Below are 25,925 nucleotides of genomic sequence, written 5' to 3'. Positions count from 1 at the left end.
CCTTTTTGTGAAAAAGCTTCATGAATCCCCATTCTACCAGCTTGCTTGTTTAGTTTCTTATCATCTGTTTTTCAGTTTCAATAATGAGGATGGTTTATGGATCCAAAGAAGATACCTGATGAAGAAGTATGATTTCAAGAAAATAATGTATCCTTCCGCATCAGTGAATCTTCTTCCACATTCATGAGCATTAAATAGAATGACAAACTAATCTCTGACAGGAGGGCAGTAAGCCAATAGTACATTAAAATGTTGTGTCAAAAGAAACAATCAAGCAGGTTTGTTGTGCAGAGAGGCTGGACTTCTACAGTATTAGTTCATTGGTCAGTTTAGGTAATGATTATGAAAATAGTTGAATTGATATCCACATGGTTGCTGAGCTATTCCCACCACTGGGGAAGTTCCTCACAGAAAAGATAAGTTATTTTGCCTCTAATGAAATGAGCACAAGGGTTACCTCGAGGGTGCAATACAGTTTGAAATTATACATCTTTCATATTTTGTGAAAAATGTGTATCACAGAAAAAATACAAGCATTGGCAAAAACCAACGAATCTCGCCTATACAAGAGCTATTGGCTTTGGCAATGTGTTTTTGCCATGTTGTACATCAGTGTGGCTGCTGTTCAGCATGACTAAAAGTTAGTGGAGTGGGGGAGTGAAGTGTTGTAGAGTGGAGTAGCATGTTGTAGAGCTGGCAGGAAGAGAAGAGAGCTGAATGGTTCAGGGGTAGTGAGTGTTGTGGAGTGGCATGGCGTGGAGTGGATTGAGGTAGTGGGGTGGATTGGAGTAGGACCGGACTGGTATAGATTGTGGCGGATTGGAGGGGTAGATTAAATTGGGGTGAGTGGTCTGGAAATGGGGTGATTAGACTTGATTGGGGTGGGTGGACTGAAGTGATAGGACTAAGGTGGGGTGGATTAGGGTAAGGTGGCTGGATTGGAGTGGGGTAGATCAGAGTGGGGTTGACAATTGAATTGGGGTGAGTGGATTGGGTGGGGAGGGGTGGACTGCACTGAGATGGGGTGGGTGAATTGGACTGCAGTGGCCAGGATTGGGATGGAATTGAATGGGTGGACTGTATTTGGGTAGCTTGGGTTGGATCAGGGTGGGGTGGAGTTGTTGAGGTAGGGCGAAATGGATTTGTTTTAGTGGGGTGGATTGGACTGGAGTGAACTGGGAGTAGACTGGAATGGGGTGGATTGGATGTAATGGGGAGGACTGGATTAGATTAGTGTGGGTTGGATTAAGATGATTTGGGAGGAGTGAATTGGGGTGGACTGGACCAGAGTGGGGTGGTGAGTTTTGGATTGGGGTAGATTGGAGTAGAATGGGGTGAGGTGGATTGGGCTTGAATGGGTGGTTTGGATTTGAATGGGGTGGATTGAAATGGGGTGGGTGGACACAACGGGGTGGATTGGAGAGTGGCAGGCTGGATAGGATTGGGGTGGAATGCACTGAGGTGGGGTGTCTTGGGCTGGAGTGGAGTGAGCTGGATTGAGTAAAGTGATTGGAGTAGGGTGGACTGGAGTGAGGAGGACAGGAATGGAGTGAAGTGGATTGATTGAGTAGGGTGGATTTGATTGGGGTGTGGCGGGGTGGGCTGGGTGCGGTAGAGTGGGGTAGGGTGGGGTGGGATGGTTTGGATTAGATTGGTATGGAGTGCGGTGGACTTTATTGGTGTGAAGTGTGCTGAATTGGAGTTGGGTGGATTAAGGTGGTGTGGGGTGTATTGGTTTGGGGTGGGTTGGGGTTGAGTGGATTAAGGAGCTCTGGATTGGGAAAGATTAGGGTGGACTGGAATAAGGTGGGTGGGTTGGAATGCAATGGGTTGGGTTAGACTGGAGTGTGGTAGATTGGACTGGATTGGAGTCAGGTAGATTGCATTTGGCTAGACTGAGGTGGACTGGAGTGGTATGGATTTTGGTGGACTGGAATAGGGTAGGTTGGATTGGGATGATTGGGGTGGATTGGATTAGGGTGCGGTGGACTGGATTGCAGCTCGGCAGAATGGAGTGGCGCAAATTATTTTGCACTGGAGTGGGGCTGGCTGTTTTGGACTGAAGTGGGACATATTTTTGGGGATTGGAGTGGGGCAGAGGAGTGGGAGTGGAGCAGATTGTTCTGGATTGGAGTGGGTCAGACTGAAGTAGGGCAGATTGTTTTGGATTGAAGTGCAGCACATTATTTTCGATTGGAGTGGGGTAGACTGGAGGGGCGCAGATTGTTTTGGACTGGAGTGGAGCAGATAGTTTTGGATTGATGTGTGGTTTACTGTTTTGGATTGGGGTAGGGCAGATTTTTGTGGACTGGGTTGGGGCAGATTGTTTTTGATCACTGTAATGGTGTAGGGAAGATTTCTTTCAATTGTAGTGGGGAAGTTTGTTTTGGTTTGGGGCAGATTGGAGTGGGTTGGAGGGATTAGACTGATGTATTGGAGTGATTTGGGGTGAGTGTTCTAAATTGAAGTTGGGTGGATTGCACAATTACGTGTTAAAGCATAATTTTGAAAATTATTAAATAAGTAGAATTATTATAACATTTGTTTTGTTATAAAATTGCACAATTTGGTAACACACTAAACTGTCTAATAAAAAATATATCTAGCATGAAATTCACAGAAATCAATACACACAATCATTAATTACAATCTACAAACACAATCCCAAACTTAAGAGAGTGAGCCATTAGATTGAATTTCCAGACTCTTCACCATTAGACCTAGAGAAGCACCCTGTGTTTGCTGGCGAGCCCAACAGAGCCAAAACCTCACAAAGCTAACACATCTTGGTGTATTGAAATCAGAATAAAACTGATGTTGTAAAAGCATTATGCAATCTACTCATTTACTTACTTACTAGTGGCACACCAAACCCCTGTTCCTATTTAAAACTACATTTTTCAATAACTTGCAGTTCATCTTCATTCAAAGTTGATTCTGCTAGATGTGGGCGGTCTATATTTAAGCGACATAGGCATGAGACATTTGGAATACTATTTTTACTGTAAACAAAAATAAGTGGATCCAAATGTCCCATAATGGACTGTGTGCTGCAATAGGAAGGGCCCTTTTTACCTTGTAACGCTTATTTATCAAAAAAGCCAAAGAGTTCAAAGCTATGGTATCTACAGCCTTCTTCCTCTCCAATCTGTATCAGAATGGTTACTAGCTACATTTAGTACACTGACACATTTGTGAGACTCACAACACAAATATAACAAAGGCTTTTAAGCTTTAGGAAACAAAAAATTCCCACCTGTGGTTTATAGGAAAAGATCATATAATGGGACCTTTGTACTTGGTCATCTACGCCATGGGGATTTCTTACGGACTTTTTTACATTTTACTTATTTCCATAACAGTGCAGTGAACTACAGTGAGTATGGAATAGAAGGTCCATTAGAATCTCACTGGCAGCACTGTAGTTTTCAGCCACTGCTCAAATAACGACTGGGGTGCTGAACTCCTGACACATTGTTTGGGATAATTTTTTCCCCAAATGGATACGAAGGCCAGGACAAACCCACATGCAATACAAACCCACTTTTGCTGCCAGCTTATAGTACCACAGAATGGTTGTGGAAGAGAGGACTGTCACCAAGGCAAGATTTGTATCTATATGTACAAATTGTATAAAAGACTCAGTAATGTAAAGCATACACTAATAGGGTGATCACTTTAAGGAAATAAAGCGCGATTTCACCTGAGCTTGCATTATTGACAGTGGTTCTACTACAGATTTTTTTTTTGACACGTTTGCAATTTGAGGCTGTTACACACAAATATATAAAAAAGTGGTTGTAGCCACCCTACAGTTGTAGTTAGGATTCCAAGAGATAGGGATTCCTCAGATTTTTTTTGCTGCTAACTTTGTCACTGTTTGATAATTTCCACGTAACTTTGCAGACCTATTTGTTTTTCTACATTGGCCGATAATGCAAAGTTTTGTGGTGATAAGTTAGCGCTCAAAACAAGTTTTTCCACCAATGCATTTTCCAAAGAATTTTTTGACAGACATAGCTGCAAAATGGCTGCATGAAATTACATGACATTTTCAAGGTATATAGATTATGGAAAAGGGCTTTTTAGTTATCTGATCTGAATTTGGTCAGTTGTTTTTAAGGAATAGGGGACAGAAAAATAGTGATATACTGGGCTGCAGTATAGAGCAATACATGGCAATGATGAAACAATATTATTGGTTTATGAAAGCCATTGCAAAATAAAAAGGCAGCTATACTGTTTAGACCACACTTTGTCTGTGCTTTAACATGACATATAGTGTATTACTTTTTTAATGTTCAGAAAGAAATAAGGCAGTTTTGCAGAGTCTGCAGAGTTACAGCCAAGTATTTATTCTTATTTATACATTGTTTAAAAAGTTTACGGTATACTGCGGTACTTTCTCAAAATAATCTAGTAAGTACTCTGGTACTTGGTGAAATAAAAAAGCACATCTATATAGGATAAAAATACCATTAGAAATAGAATAGGGTGGCTCTTAAAAGATACTTTGTTTACTTTATCTTAATAAAAATATTTATGTTTGTCAAGCCTTGTTTTTAGGTTTGAAATTAAAATATTGTTTCCATAGTTTAAAAAATGTACACTATCAGGTGATACAGTGCTGTACTGCCATATTTTATATTTAAATGAAAAATGGAAGCTATTTTATGGTTGCAAAGAAATGCTAGCATTGCTTTGTTCGCATGTCTTCAAATCTTTTAAAACTTAGCACTTCCACTTTTATCTCTGACAAATACTTGAGAACACAAAGGGCCCCTTCTTATGACTTGGGCGGATGGAAAAGTCCATCCGCAGAACTCCCGTGGTCAGGTTACCACCCGTGCAGTCCCCTTACCAGAGGCCCCATTACAACTTTCGTGCTGGGTCAGTGGGCAGAAACAGCCCACAACATTGGCACCGGCTCATAATTGCAGTGCGTAGGGTGCACCAGCACCTAATGTGCGTTTCACTGTCTGCAAAGCGGCAGGGGCTGGCCATGGGGGCCCCGGCACTGCCCATGCTAAGTCTGCACCCCGTCTCCACCAGCATTTACATGGTGGGGGCTACCGCCATGTAACCGCTGGCACAGAAGGGACTCATAATCCCCATGGCAGTGCTGCTTGGATTAGGACCGCCAGCACCTCAAGTGGAGGAAAAGTCCGCCAGGGTTGTAATGTCGCCCAAAATGTGTTTAAGATGGAAAATGTCTCCTTCATCTCAATTTCCAATCTAATTCCAGTCAAGTGTCCTACAGCATTGTCACAACAGTGGACAACCATAAAGTAGGGATGTTCACATTTACTAACAGAGGAAGTAACTGATTCCATTTCAAACCTCTTTCACCAATCCATGTTAGGTTAACTTCTCTCAAACCTAAATCATTTTCAACACCTACTTTTGGAGCATGGTGTCTGGTCCACAAAATGAAACTGTGGCCAGCAAACAAACTAAACCCTAACCATCTTGCACATACACGACATTTAAGAATAAAGAATACAGAGGCAGACAAACAAATAAAGAGTTAGATGAATGGCAATTAGGAAACTACACTGAACCAAGAACTTAATTTTGAAAGGACAACTATTGGCTTAAATACACTTCGGGTCACTAATGTAGTACAATACTATCAAAAACCAGAATGAGGTAAGAAAATAAACTAGTTTGCACGATTGTGGTCACATGACAATGACCACTAATAGCAAACTAGATAATACTTTACTTCTTTAATTTTAAATTTTTATGTGAAAGGTTAACAATACAAAGTGGGCTACAAACACACCCAAATACTACCAACAACTCTGGAGGCTCTGCTGTCTGTTGGAAAGCAATAGAGCTCTGTTTCCTCTTCAAAGACATACATCAACACAGGTAAATTTTAAGCAGAAGGTACTAATGCTTGCTTAATACATCAAAGTAACCCAACTTTTATTAGTCATTGTAAACTAAGTTGTGACACAAGAGAAAATGTTTTTACTATTTAGCACTTCAATTATTTAAACCATGGTGCAAAGAAGAGCTTATAGGTCCCTTTAAATGCTATGAAGATATATTTAAAGCTTACAAAAACAACATTGCACTGCCTGAATTTCAGACAAACTTACAAATACTCAATCAATAATTCGAAGAAAATATTAATGCATAAATTCTATGCAATACTTCATCTATTAATAATCCTTTACTTCCAGGACAGCTGACCCACTTGGACAACCAATTAGATACAAATGCTGTGGTTTCTATGGACAATATTCAAAATACAATGGATCAAGTCAAAAAGGACATACATAATTTCCATAAATTAGTTCTGAACTAAATAGTGAATAACTAGAAATTTACAAATAGGGAATCGAATCAGTAGATTACAGACGTCAACATGAAAATGGAATAAGTTAACCTACTATTTATCAACCTATATTACAATTTTTAAGTGATCAAGCAGGCCCAGGGAAAAGCTTTTCATTTACATAATTACTGCTTATGTGCATTAAGTTACTGGCTATAAAATATCTTGTGTAGTTGCTGCTCATACAGGTTTAGCAGCACATAACATCAAAGGAATTACCTTGTGCTGTCTACTCTCACTACCTGTGAAGCATGCTAAACTGCAATACTGAAAATTCAATACTGATACACAACAAACACTTGGTAGTGTCCTCCAAAAATTAAATCTCCATGACTACTACCATATGAACATCTTAAACTGTAAATGTTCAAAATGGTGACATAGCAATATAACAGCAATAGTAGTTCTGTCTGAAACCACATAAAAAGGAAAGCAGTGATGAACTGACAGAGTTATGTTTATTAACTGCAAACAGATATCACTGTAGTAGTCTACTATTACCTTATCATCTACTATGAAGTCACAACAAGGCAAATGTTTAACTTACCACAAACTTACCATTTATTTCTATATTAATTACATTTACTATTTCTGGTACCTGAAAAAATATGGTTAATATTCGTAGATACTCTTGATCTTTTTAGACATTTGATAAGTTGGCCAAAGTCAGAAGATCTTGTTGACTGGCCCTCCAAAAATTAAATTGCAGAATCTACTGTAGTGGAGGAATATGGAACTATGTAAGGTGTACAGACATAACTGTAACACGAACATAATGCTTGAAGCTGTGCACGTTTTCTGGCAAACTGGAAGGGGTGGGTGTCCAGTATTGATATGAGGATGCTGACGAGTCTGTAGTAGTTGTTTGTCTCTTGCATACAATGTAATAATGTTTAATGGAAGAAAAAACAAAAAAAGAAGATGAGAGTTTGTGTACACACACACACACACAAGTTCTAGAACCAACACTTCCTGACTACTTCCATCTCCTATATGCAGACCTGTAGAAACTTGTCAAAATAAAAGCCTTGCTAGAATCCAAGCCCAAATATAAAATGAACTCTGACAAAATCAGAGAGGCTATTAGCAGAGCCTGGACAGAATGACCTCATTGCATGGAGTGAAAAAGGAACAAGTTGGTTTTTAACAGGACAAATTGATTATGATCCTATGCCTGGGACAAGATGATAATTTAAAAAATTCTACACCCCGGTAAAGGTCAATGCTTGGTACCTTCATTTTCCCCAGTAAGTCAACTAGGCATATATTATGCGTTCTTCAATGTCCTTATGCATCCGCTGTCCATATTCAGGGAATCAAACTCTGCGAGATATTCAATACGAGTTTTGATTTCCTCAGGCTGTAGCTCCGGTATCACTTATTTCTGGGGCAGCCATGCTCTCAGAGGTTTTTTTTCTGGTCACCTCTTAAAATGTTTAACTGGTGAGCAGTTTTACTATTAAGTCCTTGTCTCATGTCTATAATTGACACAAATGTATCATCTAATTTGGTAGGCAAACTTCTCATCCTCACCTGCTCGCCAAATGATCGGTTGTTTGATACATACCAGCCCTGAATAAACTCACAAGATGCTTCTTTGTCATTTGCCATCTATGTTCTTCCCCATCTCTCTATACTCCTCATGTGTAGTCACGCTCTGCACCAACTTCTATCTAGGGTAAGGCAGCAGTTCTGCATATTGCAAATGTGCCAATGGACAATGAACATAAATGCGTCAGCTCTCATGCACTCTCGATAGAGGAGTGGTGTAACAATATGAACGAGTGGAGGACAGGAGAGGGTATTTAACAGTGGAGACTGCCTCACATTTGAGAAGGTTAAAAGAGGCCATTGAGTTCCTGACATGGTGTCATGTAAGGTCACCATGACAAGATCAAAAAGATGCAAGTATCAATTTTATTTGCCCTTACATAGATTGATTGACTTCTGAGTGCTTTTCTTTTGTTGGTTTTGAAAACTATAAGGTGTAAATTACCCTGAGTGCCGATTGTCAAACAGTATAAGTAGTGTTTGTTGTTCAGGAAAAAATGCAAATGAACAATAGAAACCGTTTTTTAAAAACTCTCCCAGGAAATGGATCTGGAGTGTTTATGGCACGATCATCTCAGAAATCAGACCTTTTGCAGATTAGATATAAGCCTGCAACATACACCATGCACCCACCAGTCCTTTAGTATTAAGTGACAACATTATAAAATGGTTTAAAACCCAAGATTAAGTCACTTTGACTGAAACTGTCAAAATGGCACTTTACACAGTCATTTTGTTAAAAAAAATTCATATTTTAAAATAAGTTAGTTTCACGCCTTTTTTCATGAAAATAAAGTCAGAAGTTTCGCGCACCAACAATATTTAAGCAAAATTTGTAACAAAAGACTGCTGTTTGGAGACAATGCTAGACTGACATCGGCTAGTACTCCACTTATAACCACACATGATGAGAATCCAAAAACAGACAAACTATCTCAAACACATCTTCTGATTTATCCCTGTCATGAGACTAAGAATTTCTTGTTTTGTGTAAAGCCAAACACTCTGGTCAACATGCAACACGTTAGAATTTGCAGCCTATGCAATATACCTGCATAACCCTGCATAATTTTTAGTTCACAGTTGGAGAGATTGGGGCATACATTAGATCCAGAAAGAGAAGCCACTTGCAAGGAAATAGGACTGTAAAACAGAAAGGGTTGTAGGCAAAGTCTTCCACAAAAGACTATAGAGTTGCTTTAGTTGGAGTATGGGGCTTACAAATGTAAAAAGCAGTAAGACTATCCATAATTACCCTTGTCTATCACTTTCCAGAGACTTTATTTAATTTTGTAGTACATAACCTGTAACCTTTGTCATTTTGATACTGTAGTTGCTTGTCTGTGTTGTCTCACTCAAGAAGTATATGATTACTCAAAGATCCAACAGGAGAGACCTCTAAAAGGCAACAGCTGTTTTAAGAAGATTCAATTAAAACACTGATTTACCTGGACCATATCTAAACAACATGCAACTGACAGAATAGACTCTTGGTCTATTCCCATTGTTCGGTTTGTTCCATTGTATTTTCTTCATTGAATTGTTCACATTTTAAAAATATAAAAAAAGATTAAGACTGAGATATTCCTGCACAGGTCCGAACCAGAGAGATTATGAGGATCTCTGCTGCACATGCTCATACTACTAAGCTAACGTTGTGCCAAGAAATAGATACTTCTCTCGAATCTTAAAAGGTGACCAGAGGAGAAAAGGCGAACTAAAGCTGCAACGACAGTAATGATTCTAGCTACCAAAAGCAGAGTACACCACTTCTCACATCTGAACATTCCACAAGTCTAATAATTTTACTGTAGCGTCTGAAAAGTATGAGAACAGACTACAAATAATGCTCCTCCGGTGCAAATCATACATCAGGTCAGTTACACAACATTGAACAATGCCGCCCCTCACAAATTACAGATCCAGTTGGCCTTTTGTAAAACTTACCAGAAGTAACTGCTGTAATGTGGTTGAGTCTAAACTGCATCAGGGAGGGCAGATCTGGAGTTTCATATCACTATGAATTGGCAAAGATTCTGAATATAGTGGTCAATGTCAATTGATTCTGTTGGTCTCTTGGTCAGGATTGCCTGTTCTTTCTGGACCAGATGGCATAAGCCTGCAAAGAATAAGGTAGCAGTATTATTAGTTAGCCCGAAATAATAGTTGTTGATGCGCTCTTTCACTATTACCCCCCAGCACATGCTCAGGGTTGTGGTAGACCAACCTGTCAGCGGCAACCTTTTCCATAGCTTTATAGTTTACTTTATTTGGAGTAAGATGCTTTTTTATCCACCATTAGGTGGTTTCAGAGCGCTTTGGGCACAGGTACACATAAAAACATAAAAGCATCCCTAGAGTGCTTCCTCTCCCACACACTAAACATGGCAGAGGCTGATCACGCTCAATGGGTACTCAACAGCTTAGGTCAGAAAAGCAGCAGCCAGCCAAAAGTGCTGCCTCCGAGCCAAATTATTTTTTTCCTCCCCTGGGGTTTTAGGCCTTTCATAACCTCTCTTAGAGGACATTTATGATCTACTGACTCTCTCAAAAAAATTCGTATCATGGGTGCGTTTCCACAAGGCAATGTTTTTTTGCAGAAACTCCCTGGGAAAAAGAATTAAATCATACAGCATTAAGGGATTCTAAAAATCAAAGTGGTAAGAAAGAGAACGGAGTTTGGGCCCATCCACCAGAGGCTGGACTCTCCCAACAAGACACTAGATAAAATCTAAAGACAATTAAACATGCAACTACACTGGGGAAGTGAACTCTGGCATCTATGAAGAAGCTCACAGAGCTTGAAGACCACTCTTTCAGGGACAACATCCGCTGTGCTGTATCCATGGCCAGACAGAAAAGGGAGACACAATCACCTTTCTCATTCTCTGCCTTCTCAACATATCCTTGCCAGAGGCCTCGGTGTTTCAGAGCCCGCAGTCTAGGGTCAAGAATTTCAAAAAACCTGTAAAGCCCTAGACCAACGTCAGCATGTCTGTTGAGATACTAGCAAATAACACAGAATGTTAAGACGAAAAAGAAGAAGAAAAAAGAAGGCTTATTCACTCTGAATAATCTACATATCCACATCACGGCAGACTACTCACACAAAAATTCTTTCAAACCGAGGATAATTCTTCATCAGCCCACAACTGCATCAAGCAAAAGTTAAGTAAGGCCTTCTCAACTGGGCAACAATGACTGCAACGAACGACGTGAAAACTTAAGATCTCCTAGGCTTCTTGGACAACAATATATCAGTATCTATGAAAGTGGGTCAACCTGAAAAGGGGATCACACCAGTGGAAGCAGACTAGACATGACAGAATAAGGCTGACCTTGGGGGCAACTCCCACTTCTCACAGGGATTGAACCACAGAAGATCCGACTATCCACCGGATTGTGGACTCGTTGCCTCAAGATAAGTCCCAATCTCCCAAGAAAGACCAATTATTAGAATTACCAACTCGATCCTATATCCTTGTGTTTAGTATCCCTCACTGTCACAATGATGATTATGAATATTGTTCAATATCTAGCTACTGTTTCAGTCCATATTACAGGGAAGTCAACTCAACTCATTTCCCACATGCATGTGCATCACATTGTTACAACAGCCTATATCCTGACACCAAACCCTTGGGTCGTGCCCCTATCACCTCCTCAATACAGTTTAGAAGAATAACAATTCCTTCTTGTGAAGGAATCAGCCTCGAGGTCTCCAGAGTCTTCCAAAAGTATCTCTTCTCCACAGCCCCCACTCCTCCCCCATAAGTAGTTTATACCTTCAGAACGGTCTGGCTCTTCCGCCCGGGTAGGAGAGGAGCTATGGCCACCAACTAAAGTAAGAGCTTGAGTTAGTGTTCCAATTTGGCTTAAGTGCACTGTTGCCTTACCGCACATGTCATTTTAGCACTAACTAAAGCAACTCACACCTGAAGGCCCACTGAACTAAGACAGATTACACATTGTCGCCATGTAGTAACACACAGAAAGGCCCAGTTGCTATTGTTTACAATTACACCTCTGCTGTCATATAAAAACCCTTTCTCCAACTGGTGGTGACTGAGCAGGTGCATTCTGTCTCCTGTCAGTTCTAATAGCAGAAAGCCATGCCTCTTAGGCCCTATCCATAGATGCACCTATGTTTTTTTAATGTTAACGGCCAGCAAACAGTGACAAGCAAAAGAAGGTATTATAGCGACTATACAGTAAGTAAATTAACTAGGTATGTTGAGGGAAACCTCCCCTCCTCTGGAATAGACAGACTGAAACGTGACTGTGTAAAACTTATACAGGAGCAGCCATACTCAAACACAAGGTAATTCCCGGGACCAATGGAAATCTGCACACACAAAACATGCTTTGAATATACTATTATGTAAAAAATTGACTGACAGTACTCAAGACTTGGACACACCCAGGGCTGGACTGGGAACCCAAAGCAGCCCTGGCACATTTGTCAGACCAGCCCCTGTGTCAAGGGTGGGGGGAAGGCTAGGAGGTAAGTGCGAAGCACTGCTGCTTTTGTTACTGGTGCACAATATTGCAGCACAGTTGCAAAACAGACCCTAAGTAACATAGCCGCCCCCCACCCTTCCAGTCTCCTGAGAAAATGCCCAACACCTGCTGTGGCCAGTCCAGCCCTGGACAGACCCAGAAGGAAGGTATATTTTCATAAAGTTAAATCAGTGACCTTATGTTTCGGGATCAGTCTGTGCTCCAAACTAGAGCAAAGTCAGGTTCTTTGGGTTACTAAACAGATTACTGACCGAGTTAGGCAAGGCAAGAACCTTGGTTGGAGAAGACTGGAACCTTGTTATAGACATCCTACTAGACAGAACAGGAACAATTGGCAAACATAACAACCTCGACAGAGTCACCTGTAAAGATGTTATGGAAGACCACGTCCCCTATGAGGCCTGGCTAGTAACAACTCACAGAGTGGGAAAATACTTTACTTTCATCTGCACACAGGACACAAACATGCATTGACTACTTTCTCCTACACTGATCCACCATACAACAATTAATTCAGACTAAAATCCTTTCGGGGGATCTCAGACCAATCTCCCACTGTATTGGAACTTTCACTAGGACAGCCCATGCCCTCCAAAATGTACGTACATATAACAGGTTTCTACAGTAAAATGCTAGAGGGAAAACATGCCCTGAACTTCCACGTATGCACATGCAAGGAAGAGAATACTGACTCTGTGGCATCCACCCACATGTTGTGGAATGCAGGAAGGGCTACCAGGAGGAGAGTGCTAATTCAGGACTTTAGCATCCACAGGAAACAACAGGCTAAGAAATGTCAGAGAAGACACTGCCTCCCTGAAATCCGACAACACTTTTTGATCATCACTAGCTCTACTATGCCATCATGTGGCGGCAAAATATCCCCTCAATATACTACACACGTCTGCTACGGAAAAACCTTTGCTTAAAGGACCAACACTACGAGTGCAGAGATAACAGAGGCAGACTGTTACCTTTTCAGCTGCAACAACGGAAGGTGCACCTGCCTATTTCAGCAAGGTCAGTGAATAACCAACCTGGGTGAACAAACAAGATTTTTGCCTCAAACAACAACAAAACACATTACACAATTTCACACCAACTGACACCACTCTGCTTACTGACAGTTTCTGAGAGTGTAGCATCTCGCTTCAGGAGAATGAGAGCCAACTTGGACTTAACTACGTATAGATCCTCAAAGAACAATGGGACCCCAGTGGAGCTCTACAAACCATGTAAATCACCAAGCACTACCAAACTTCCAGCCACTTTTACAGAGGTGAACATACCAGCACAACCTCGGTCGTAGCACTGATAACCACACTCCCTAAACAAAACAAGGATATATTGCACTTTTTGGCAAAACTCTTGGCGGATAGGTTAAAAAATGTCATCAACCTTTTACCTCCCAGAAGTGGCATTTGGCCCCTGACAAACCACCAGACCCTTGCATGCCACCTTTGACTCAAGAGCCTGTCTGGATGAAAGGATAGCCCTTTCTTTAGGTACCGAAAAGGCATCACTTAGGGTGGAATTGGAATACCTGTTTCATACCATGTTTACATTTGGCCTGGGGCAAAACTTTCTTTAAAAGTCATATTGCTTTACCATGCCCGAACGGCTCCTCTGCATTGCAGAAGATTGCTTTTCAGACCCATACCAATCAGAAGGGCTTGTGGAAAGATTTTATGAATGCCAACAATATCCGTTTAACACGGTCTGATTGGAGAAGCCCCCCATTTAGTCTTGATGTCACTCTTGCAACATTTCACTGAATTTTCAGTGATACAAAATCAACAGCAAATGAAAAGCAGTGCCAATATCGCCTTTTTCAGTTAGGATTTTGAAACTTTTTGACATCCAGAATTTCCCTTGGACCATTCCACTTGTATCTGACCAGAGCTCCAGTGCAATCAGCCTGAAATCACGCTTAGGTCCCAGTCTACCACTACCATGGACTATCATTGGCAATTTGGGGGCTATTTTCACATAACTCATTAAAAATGCATATCTCCGGTTCCGCTTAAAAGATTTTTGTTGGTTTGTGCTTAGTTTACTACACCGGGTGGGAATCAGGGCCAATACATTTGCTTTACTGAGCTCTTTTCTTACGGGCAGAGCTCAGACTGTCAGTTGTGGGAAATGTAAGTCTGCCCAGTATCAGCTCCCCTGTGGGGTGCCACAAGGGTTTTTACTTAGCCCCACCCTGTTTAATCTTTACGTGGCCCCTATCGCTACCTTGATCTGATCATTTTGCTTCCAGGTTCTGTCTTGTGCAGATGGACACGCAGATCTTAGTTTCAATCTCTGACAATTGGTTCTCTGTGGCACAGAAGTTCAAACTGTGTATGATAAACACGGGGATCTGGATGAAGGACGACTCTGAAATTAAATGCTGAAAAGACAGAGATCCTGGTTTTTGGAGCTCAACACTCGGTGTGGTTGAACCGGTGGTGGTAAGAGTTGTGTGGCTCCCTCCCCATGCCAGTTGAGTCAGCAAAAAAGTCAAGAGAGATATTTGATAACACTCTTACTTTTGACATGCAGGCCAACAGGACTAACAGTTTTGCTTTTATATAAGATTTTTTTTTAAATTTCTTCCCTTCATTCCACTGGAACTAAGAGTGGCCGGAGTCCTGGCTTTAATTACGTTTCGCCTTGACTATTGAAATGTACTATATCTAAACGCCCATTTGGTATTAAATATACCCAAACGCTCTTCTGTCATAGAAGGTTTGCGCTACCTCCATTGGCACCCTGTCAAAAACTGAGTCACTTTAAAGACCCTTTGTATAGTTCTTAAGATCTTGCACCAGCAGAGGCCCATACCCCTGAGATCAGGGTTCAGTGGTATTGTCCAGAGAGACAATTGAGGTCTTCCTTTTGAGAAAAGGTGATTGTCCCAAGGTTTCAAAGGCCCAGATAGGATGGCTGCACGTTGTTGTTAGCGGCAACTAAACGTTGGAACACACCACTTGGCCCACATAGCCATCTTGGATTCCCACATTGCTTTCCAAAAACAACTGAAGACTTCGCTCTTTTTACCTTTTGTAACGGTACCTATTGCTCGAGTTTGTTGCTTTTGGTTGTTTCTTCCACTGGCAGCGGTTTGACACCTACGGGCATAATTGGTTCTATAAATTCTAATTACAAATATCCTTATCTGCTCCCATGGGGTCCAATGGGGGAAACACAGGTAGGAGGAACTTCGATTGAGTGAGAAGCATGGAAAGCATGTGGAATCGTCCATAAAGATCACCTGATTGATTGTAACAAGTTCAGACTTTTACTGAGATAATGGAACAATTTCAGATGGACAGGAAACTGTTTCAATATGTTCAATTTTGACACGGTCCTTATTCTAAACTAGAGTCACCCCCTCTTAGCTTTCCTCAATCTCAAAATAGACAATACATTGACAATTTGTGAGGGTACAAGGGTATTGTCTCAGGGCTATACAGTAAATCAACTGATCAGATTTACTCAATCCCATCCATAGGAGGGTATAAGAATATTTGGCAAATTTGTCTGAAAACTGAATTCCCAGACAATGACTAAGAATCTTTTTTAGAACTGCACGATAGATGTGTTACATGAATCCAGACAAATTATATTTATTTATCTTCCACATAACTGGTCTTTTCAGCATTTGGTCCCCTCCAACATTCTGCATGTGGATGCTGCCGGCACACAGAATGAGACCTTGTCCATGTGCTTGGATACTGCTCAGTGAATAAACAATATCGGCCGTAGTTTGGGACCACACTCGCCATCACCCCCGACTATGTAATTCTGCTCTGCCAAGTCCCATCCATCGGGGGTATGTAACACAGTTTAGTGCATGTTACCGCATTCCCACACAACAGTGCAATTTCAGTCATTTTTAGTTCCTCTGAGCACTGCTCGAGGTGCTTTGATTTCAACAGGGCTCGTTTATTTGAACGTTTCTGCAGTGCCGAGGCAGAGAGCTAGGCCCAGAGAAGTGACTCTGGTTTCCATAGAAACCTGTGCTGGGCCCAGCTTGTTACAATAAAACAATGTGTTGGGAACCATCGCAGCTTCTCTCTTGAGGCACACAAGCTGAGCAACAGCTCTTGGGAGTAAGCTTTAAAAGGTGCAGGCGGCTGCGCTCCGGGACCAGAGCCCAGCCAAGTAAGCTGCGCCACAAGTTTGGAGACCTCGGTGCTCTGCTCAGGCTTCCAGTCTGAGACTCTGAGTCTGACAGAGCAGCCACTGCAGCAGCCCAGCTGGTTCACGCAGACTGCAGCTGGACTGATAGCCAGACTGACTTCTCAACACTGTAACCAGCACATTTGTTAGCGATGCAATCCAGTTTACATTTCATGGTTTACTTCGTCTTGCATGTCTTAAGTGTATATGCTTTTACTGCATGTTTATTTCAAGGCAACTTGGGATTCTTGTATAGATCATAAACTGTGAACTCCGTATCCTCTATGAGTATAAGTAAGTTTAGGTTACAGGTAAGAGTGCATGACAGAGCAAGATTGATAGCTCTGGATCTGAGGATCAAAGAAGTGGCTCATAAAAGGCATTCGGACAACATGCTCGTCTTGTTATTGGTGTCTCTACAGATTGCACAGTACAATGGTAAACTCTTCCTTCAAAGAAATCCATGTCAGTTATGCAGTCACTTTTTAATTTTCGGTTTTAATTCATTTAAATTCTGTAAGAGTATTTCCTTGTCTAAATGCTGTAATTCTATATGTTTTTTTTTTTTTAAATGATCCATATGTCTGGGTAAATTCAGGTTATGGGTGGGTGTTCATGACAGGCAGTGATTGAAAACCCTAGAGTTGTGGTTGAAGTCAGTGACAGTTTCTCACAGTGCCTGTTAGTCTGTCAAAGTTGTTTCAGTCTCACTCTAATCCAATTTGCAGCCAATTTGCCTCTCTAGAGCCTACAGAGTCACACACATGCCAATTGTAATTACCATTTTATGTGAAGGAATGTGAAAGTGTTGTTCAAATACAGACAGCACAAAACTAAGGAAATGGCAGTGCTATATTTACAGATGAGGGCAGAAAGAGAGACTGTGTACGGGAAAGTAGGGAACAAAGGGTGATACAAGTATAGGCAGAAAGACAGCGGAAAGAGATGATGTGCGAGATAGACCAAGCCGGACCAGATAAGAGCCCGTGGCAAACACCTCCTGAGGGCGGGGCCGGCAGAGCAGATGGCACATGGGCCCGGGAAAAGGACCACCCGTGATTGTTTGGCATTATTCCAAGCCACCAATCAGGCGAAGAAGAAAGGGCCGGATCCAGGTTCATAAGGAGGGCAGGATACCCCCTTCATCAGACCATTACCCACAACATTGAGGGCCTGCGACATTGTCAGGAGCATTGGCGGAGCATCCCAAGGGAGGACGACGATGCGCAGGAGAAGGTCAGTGCAGAGAGCAGCTCAAAGAAGCGAGCGGGTGAGAGGTAAGCAGGGTCTGCGCTGACTGAAGGGGACCAGGAGAACGTGCACAGAGGCCCGAAGGCAAAGGCAGGAAGAGGCGAGCGGGCGGAGCTCACTACAGCAGCAGAGAGGTGAGCAAGGTCCCTGCAGCATGCCATGATTCAATGCTCATCGGTGGGGACAAGGAGAACTTGCATAGGTGAGCCCTCTGCTTGCTGCATTAGGCGGTACTGTTGGGGGGAGCGCTGTGGCTGTGCCAGACCCATTTAACGGGCTCCCTTGTCTCTCCAGTACAAGTTCAAAAGCCCACACAGGGATTGTTGCTGCACAGGGGGAGACCTCCAGATACCTGAAAACTGTTGAACTTCCAGGGAGCTAGCCGAATTGGGCACTTGTGCAAAGGATCTTTGTGAGAGGTAATAAAGTGCTACATTTCTATGAGACAGAGTTCATGCAATATAACTCTGCATAGAAAGGTGCGAGGACGCAAAGGTTTGATTGTCCTTTTATTCTTAAGTTGTTGTTTTGCCTGGATTCACTACCCGGGAGAGCAATGGGCACTTGATCACACCGATACCGTTGGGCCTGTTTCATGATTTTTTGGCCCAAAAAGACACTGTTATGGAGTAGCTACCGTCTGGCCTCAAGGGCAGCAAGGCCAATTGAAAGCAGCAGGGCATACTCAGGGCGGGCTGGTAAATAAAGCACCCCGCCAGCTTCAAGGATGACACAAAGGAGCCTGCAGCAAAACAAGCTGGAAAGACAAGTTGAATTGCTGGACTCATTGGAACTGGCCAAGAATGGATGAGATATTAGTTGCATGAATCCCTTGGCCATTGTATACCTAACTTGGGACAGCAAAAAAATAATAGACTCGGGTGGGTGTCTAATGTTCGGTCTCCCAATTTCATTAGACCAGAGATTGTATAGAGGTGCCCTGTAGAGCCTGTTGGCTCTTTTATGATTTTCTCTTTTTAATGCTTATTTTTATTGTGTATGGGATTTTTTTTATTAAATACTGATTTTTGATATTCCTTTATTAAGATTGATCATTAGAGTGAATGTGTGTATGAGAAGAGAATTGATTGGTGGATAGCATAATTCCCCAAGGGGATTATTTATTTTAATCACTATGATACAGTGTCCTGTCCCCTTGGGTGGATAGGTTATGGGGGGCCCGCTCTCTCTGTTTTTGGTTTGTGACAGCTGGAGCAAGGACCAACAAGGGGACAGGGGTCCTCGAGGAGCAAACCGCCGACAGGGAACCCTAAACATGCCAACTGGTTCACCCCCTTCCTACAGGACCCAGGCACAAGGGGCCTTCAGCCAGAATGTCAGACCGTGCAGCAGATAGGTAACACAGGGAAGGGGAGAAACATGATAAAGCCAAAAGCAACCAATAAAACCCAGAGATTATTATGGGGCAGACAAAGATCACGCCTCACTGGCCTCCCGCAGTGGAGGGGAGGAGGACTTGTCAGGAGGTAAGAGATGAGGAGGATTACAAAGATTTGGAGCCCACGACCCCTGGTGCCTGTACGGCGGTCAATCCTGAGACTTCTCAGTGTAGCGCCAAGACTGGTGATCCATATAAGCAACGAAAGAGGTGCATGCAGCAAGACGTGGGGGTGGCCAGTGAGGCAACAGCGAACATCGGTATGCAGGTGTTGGTGGTTTATTCCACTCAGCAGGGCACCCAGGGGTACCCCAACACACACAACCCTGCGGCAGTTAGCCAGGTGGGTCCCTGGCCGAGGGGTGGGATGTCCTCTTGGCCCCAGCAGGCACAACCTCCACCATAAATTATGAAGACCCCTTGGTGGGCGTGGCTGGGGGTCGGGAAGCACCCTTTCCATGGACCTTCCTCTGCTTTTCTGGCCAGGCAGGGCCTCCTGAGAACAGCAGCAGTTCCTAACCCGGGTGATGATGAGGCACCACCACAACAACCAAGGGAAAGAGCACGGATCCCCTACAGGAGACCCCACCCAAGAATAAAGAGGGCAGCAAGAGTGAGCAGCCAGCGCCTGACAAAAACAAGGAGGAGGACCCCATGATAATGTGGTCAGGGGGAGCAACACTCGGGAGAGGCGAGGGAGTGCCAGCAAGAGCATACATACGACCCTCCACTGGTGACCCACTGATAATGGAAAGAGATACTGGCTTAGCCAGCTTCATCCCCCTAGCAGTGAAGGAGAGGATATGGTGGAAGTAGTTCGTTGATATATTCTCTCTCCTGGAGGTGCGCAAGGCGGGGTTAGATATAACAACACATGACAAGAAGGATGAGGTAAAAAGGGAATGACGCAGGCCAAGGCTGATGAGATCGATAGAGAACTGGATCTGGGCTTTTAGAACCCTAGCATGCGTATTTGCGGAAAAAATTCTGGAGAACACAGTGGCACTGTTCATGCATGAGCAGAGGGTCCATGCGGCACAACAGAAATGCCGGGGTGATGCATGGCTCCGCTACGATGAAGAGTTCGGGGAAAAGTTGCAAACCTGGCAAGTCATAAAATGGGACCAGCAGGATAAGGAGGGTTTCCACCAACCACACATGAGCTGCCAGATATGGGGTGAGCACATGTGAACACAACTTTTGCCTCTCCAGCGGGAAGGGAAGATATGACGGCTTAACGCAATGCACAAAGGCCAAGATCCAATCAGGTAGTAAGCCACATAGGAACCGGGCAGCAACCTGCTGGAGATATGACAGGATGAGTGTAAATGGGGACAGGCCTGCAAATTCAGACGTTGCTGCAGCAACTGTGGTGGATCACACCCAGCTGTTAAGTGTAAGAAACCGAAAGGGGTGGGAGACAACAAGGACATAAAGAAGTAGCACCACCACAAGAGGCTTCGGGGCAGGCAAAGATACCAACCCACATCACTTCTACCAACACCCATCCTTACAAGCCTACTCTTAAGGGCACTTTCCAGATATCCCAAAACAAAGGGTGAGGCAGCTGCTAGCTGAAGGTTTCACCACAGACTTTACCATACCATACCATATCAAGGCCCTGAGACACCCGCCTGTGTCAGAATTTGAAATCAGTATGGAGCAACAAGGAATAGCAAGACAGAAAGTAGTCAAAGAAGTCTCCCCTTGGAGGGAGTGGGCCCCTTTGCAAAACTGCCACTAAACAACTTCATAGTCTCTCCCCAGGGGGTAGTGCCTAAGAAGGAGCAGGGCAAGTTCAGGTTCATCCGTCATCTGTCATACCCACCAGGCGAGTCTGTGAATGACAGGCTCGGCCAAGATAGCTCGGCCATAGTCTTATGCAACCGCGGACAGTGCAATTGAAATGATAAAGGCAGCAAGGAGGGGAGCGCCTTTAGCAAAAACAGACACTGAATCTGCTTTCTGTCTCTTACTGGTTCACCCCAACAGCTATAAACCCATTTGTCTTCAGGCTTGCCAAAGCAGTTTGCTATGACAAATGTTTGCCAATGGGTTGTGCCATCCCTTGTGCTTATTTTGAGGCCTTTGGTGGATTCCTGGAATAGGAGCTCAGGACGCGATACACAAGAGAAGGGTGCAATCAAAACGTTGGCAACTTCATATTTGTGGGAAGAAAAGGCACCTCAGACTGCAAGGGGCTGATGTAGTCTTTCATTGAGTTAGCCGAAGAGCCGGGGGTGCCACTGGCCTACGAGCAAACAGCGGGCCAGCCACAAAACTGTCCTTTCTGGGGATTGAGCTGGACATGGTGGAGGACATAAGCAGGCTCCCCCAGGCAGAGGTAGAATAGCTCACACAGTGCATAAATACGCAGCAACAAAGAAAAAAACAACTTTAGGTGAACTGCAACAGCTTCTGTGCAGACTCAACTTCGCAAACCGGGTGATCCCAGCAGGCAGGCCCTTAGCAATACGCATTGCCTGGCTAAGCAAGGGCCTAACTCACAAACATCACAGGGTTTGACTGACATGGGAAGTAAGGCAGGACTTGGAGCAACGGCTGGGTTTCCCCAAGAATTTCAACAGGACACTGATCCGGAGGAAACCATGAGTGTCAGCCAGGCAGCTGGAGCTATTCACAGAAGCTGCAGGGGGTGAAGGGAAGGAGCAGGGGGTGAAGGTTTTTGTGCCATATTAGGCTCTGCTTGGGCACCTGGACACTGGCCTGAAACCTAAATTGAAAAAGAAACAGGGACCAGGGCACTCAAAGTCTCTATAATAAGTATACAGTGCAAGATGAGTAGAGTTGCAAAAAGTGTTTAATCCAAGATCAGAAAACAGCCAACACGTGTTTCGTCCTTGCGGACTTTTTCAAGGCTCATAGATTCAAGCTTGGATGAAGACTAGTTGCGATAGGGCTGCTGTAGCCCCTAAAGTATATCTTTGAATCCACTGATTATGATCATTCTTGCCATAAATTCTGGCTAGTACTCCTGTCTTTACACTATGTGGCTTGCCGTATTCATGGATGTTAATCATGTGGTGTATCCGTAGTTTCAGGTAACGCTAAACATGGGGTCCTGATGGGCCCAATCTTGATTCTTCGAGTCACCGTACGTCTATTAGGACGTGAACGATGCGGGGAGTAAACGGATAGCGCGTGATAACGCTGCCTTGTAGTCCGTGGCCTGAAACCTGGCATGAAAAAGGGATCACAAGTAGCATAATGATACTGAAACTTTTCCCCATTATAGTGGCCTTCACACTATGGGGCGCGAGGATGGTCAATAGACAGATCACGCTATGGTCAGGCAACCACACAGTGGAGCAGGCACTCAACTTGGGGAGAGCACGATGCCCAGCGGTCACACGCCTCTTACGCCATCTGGTGGGATGGCAGTTGAGGGGTAACATAGCAATCAGAGCTAGGCACATTCCGGGCTGTAACAACACTGTGGCTGATGCGCCATCTCATTCCCAGTGGCAGAAATTTAGGAAGCTAGAACCACAGGCACACACGACACCGGTACCTGAGCAGCGGTTGGGGCTGATAGACCCAGCCTGATGATGTTAGTGGACAACACGCTCACCCCCAAGACAAGCATGAATTATTGAAATGTTGGGAAGTCTTCAGGAGCATAACAGGGATAACGGGTTATGGCGCCCTGGCAGAACAGATGTACAGGGGTTCATATCCTGGGCCTGTTCACCTGGGAGGAGCAGAGAATGGTCCCTAGCCCACCTCAGAACGGAAGCCTACTGCACAAAGATGGCTGTAGGGTAGGTCCCAACAAACCCCTTTTCATGTAAGGCAGACATGAAGGGCTGGGGTTGGCTGCGACCCAAACACCAGGATCAGAGATGTCCTATTGACTTCCCTATGTTACAAAAGCTGATCTTGACACTCCCCGACATTTGTTGACCTAGGAATGAGGGGCTGCTGCTCAGGGCTGCGTTCACACCTTGGCCTTCAACAAACTTGTGGCCCCATCCAGAAAAAAAACAGGGACGGCCTGCCTTCAGGGTGAGGACATAACCTTTGGGGAGCATTACATGCCCATACACCTATGGAGGTATAAAACTGACCAGGTAAGGAAGAGGAGATACTCACGGCTAAATTGCTAGGAAGTGGGTAAGATTACCCTGTAAGCATAATGCATAAGTAAATGGTCTCCCCAGGGACAACCACTTTTCAGTTACAAAGACAGCTCCTATTTGAGCCGTTTTCAGTCCATCGGAGTCATGAAAATGGCATTAGCCAAGGCAGGGCTCCTCACCAGGTCTTTAGGTGCCACTCTTTCCACATAGGGGCAGCAACAACAGTGGCAGCAAATGAGATGAGTGACGACCGCATAAAACAGATAGGACATTGGGGGTCAAGGGCATTCAAAAGTTACAAACAGCCTACACACCCCTAAGTCTTGCTTCTTTTCACAACAGGTCTTTACGGGTCAGCCGCACATTATGGATCCTAGGACAATCATACATCTCCAGAGCACAGCAGTGGGCGGAGGTGTGACACGAGTACGGAGGGCTGTGGTCATGTAAAACAAGAGTGACCTGGTTGGCACAACCAGGCATGAAATGGGCCCAGCTAATATCCACCGTCCAGAGCACATTAAGCAGGGAGGGGAAACCCGACACAGTAGTGATCCACCTGGGGGATCATAGCCAGGCTAGAATAGGGAGGGGCAAGCATCAGGAGGCAGTGGACAGGTCAAAGAGAAAACTGAACCTCTCCAGGTCAAAGATTTGCAGAGGAAACTTGTGAATCTTTTTGAGGCACAGGCTCATTAACCTGAAAATGGGAGGGGGCAGTGGGCAGACATGGCACTTGCAGCCTGGGCAAGGCCATCAGGGCCCACAGAGACTCTGTAGCAAGGGAAACCTAGCTGCTGTCATGTGCTGAAAGCCCAGTGGGTGAATACACAAAAGACTGTGCAAAATGGCCAATGCCAAGCATAATGAAAAAAAGCATTTAAGGTCTGCAGGACAGACAGGCGAATGAGTTAACATGGTGCATATGTATAACCACGTGTTGCGATGTTTTTATGAACCATGTAATGCACTGCGCCGGGAAACCTCTTAAGGTAGCTGTGCGCATTACAAATCCTATAATAATGATAATAATAATGTGAAACTATAATAAACTGTAGTCGTTTGTAGCTTCCAATAAAGTCTCCATCTTCGTAATTTATGGGAGCAAGGGAAGGTAACAGACGGCCTGGAGGGGACTCTGGCTATTCGTACATCTGGGAGAGGTTATGCAGATGGAGCATTTCAGAAAGCTGTTAGGTGGAAAATGTGGCTAGCAGGGTGAGACACTACTGAGGAAAGTGCTGTGAAGATGAGAACAGGAGTGATTGTGAGACTCTAAAGACCACTAACCTTTCCACATACCTAGTAAAGTTCAATTCACAACTAGGTTTTCTGAGAATGGAAACATTTTCAGTTCTAATTATACACAAGATAATTGCTCTTATAATTATATTATGACTGTTATCGCTCATTCGCAACACCAATAGGTCTAGCTTGTGTTAGACACATGTTCACTGTTGTGTGGTAGGTCTAAAACCATACCAAAGTTCACAGGGAGGTGCTCAAATACTGATTGTTGCTTTGATATTGAAAATGTGTCACTGCAATCAGTGCTTTAAATGGAAAAGTCGAAGTGCAGGTTCTCACTCTTCTGAGTACCTGATTGCTCTAGAAAAGTACTGGTACTCTCCCATTAATGTATTGCAGCAGTGCTGAGAAGTGCTGGTACTCAGTCCCAGTCAGTACCTGCCCATTTAAAGCAATGCTCCAAGTGTCACACATTTGACAAAATAATGTCATTCATACGCCAAATGATGAAACCATAGAAATGTCAGACAATCAGTGTGAAAACTCGGCAGATATGGTAAATATAGGACTGGGACGCTGAGCCCTTCTGCACGCATGTACACTTTACACATACCATGACTGCAGATTGTTCACTTTCCACATACCACGACTGCAGATGGATAGATACCTTACTTGCCAGTACTAAAACATTAATTCTAAGACAATTCTATTATCTGCGTGGGACGAATTCTTCACGAACATGGTTGTGCATTGTTGCAATTGATATGTCCAGCCACTAGGTGTATTGCACAATACAGCGCAGAGGAAGGAAAAGTAACAGTTATACGTAACACACTCCAGGCGACGTAGGCACAGGAGGGCTCTCAAGCTATTGCCTGTGCCCTCACTGAGGGCCTGAATCAGAGACGACTCGTAATGAGTTTGCGTTACCGACGAGCCTACTCACCACCTCCAGCCTCGGAGCACCCTGAAGGTGGGTCTGCTAGCCTGAGCAGTATCCCTCAAAAGGGCAGGCTCGCTGGACTCAGGCTGCTTCTTAGTACGAGCAGTACAACACGCTGATAAAATAAACGTATGTTAATCACGCGTGTCAGCAAACACCGTCCACTAAATGAAGATGGAGCCAGACCGAACTACATTTCCAGACGTCTGTTTACAGGGCCTCACAGCCAATAGACAACTGACAGGAGCTCCTCCGGCCAATCCCTGCTGAGAGCTCACCATCGCAGTCTCATAGCCAATTAACGTTTAGCAGGATAACAGCTTCCGCCGCCACACTCTTTCCCCAACAACCAATCCTATGAATAAGAGTTGCATCATGTAATGACGCATCACCAGC

At 43.9% G+C, this 25,925-nt stretch overlaps 1 protein-coding gene across 2 annotated transcripts in view; it reads right to left on the bottom strand.

Annotated features, from left to right (window-relative positions):
• TSR3 (TSR3 ribosome maturation factor) overlaps positions 1-25,747 on the bottom strand; it is an 80,211-nt gene extending 54,464 nt beyond the window's left edge. For both annotated transcript variants that reach the window (XM_069209879.1, XM_069209878.1), the window contains exons 1-2: positions 25,533-25,747; positions 9,845-10,016 (exon numbers count right to left, since the gene is read on the bottom strand). The gene's annotated coding sequence lies outside the window, so the exon portion shown is untranslated. The remainder of the gene's footprint in view (positions 1-9,844; positions 10,017-25,532) is intronic.
• Positions 25,748-25,925: the final 178 nt, after the last annotated feature.

The sequence above is a fragment of the Pleurodeles waltl genome, chromosome 10, assembly GCF_031143425.1.
Source record: "Pleurodeles waltl isolate 20211129_DDA chromosome 10, aPleWal1.hap1.20221129, whole genome shotgun sequence".
Lineage (NCBI taxonomy): Eukaryota > Metazoa > Chordata > Amphibia > Caudata > Salamandridae > Pleurodeles > Pleurodeles waltl.
This window is presented reverse-complemented; position numbering and strand designations above follow the sequence as displayed.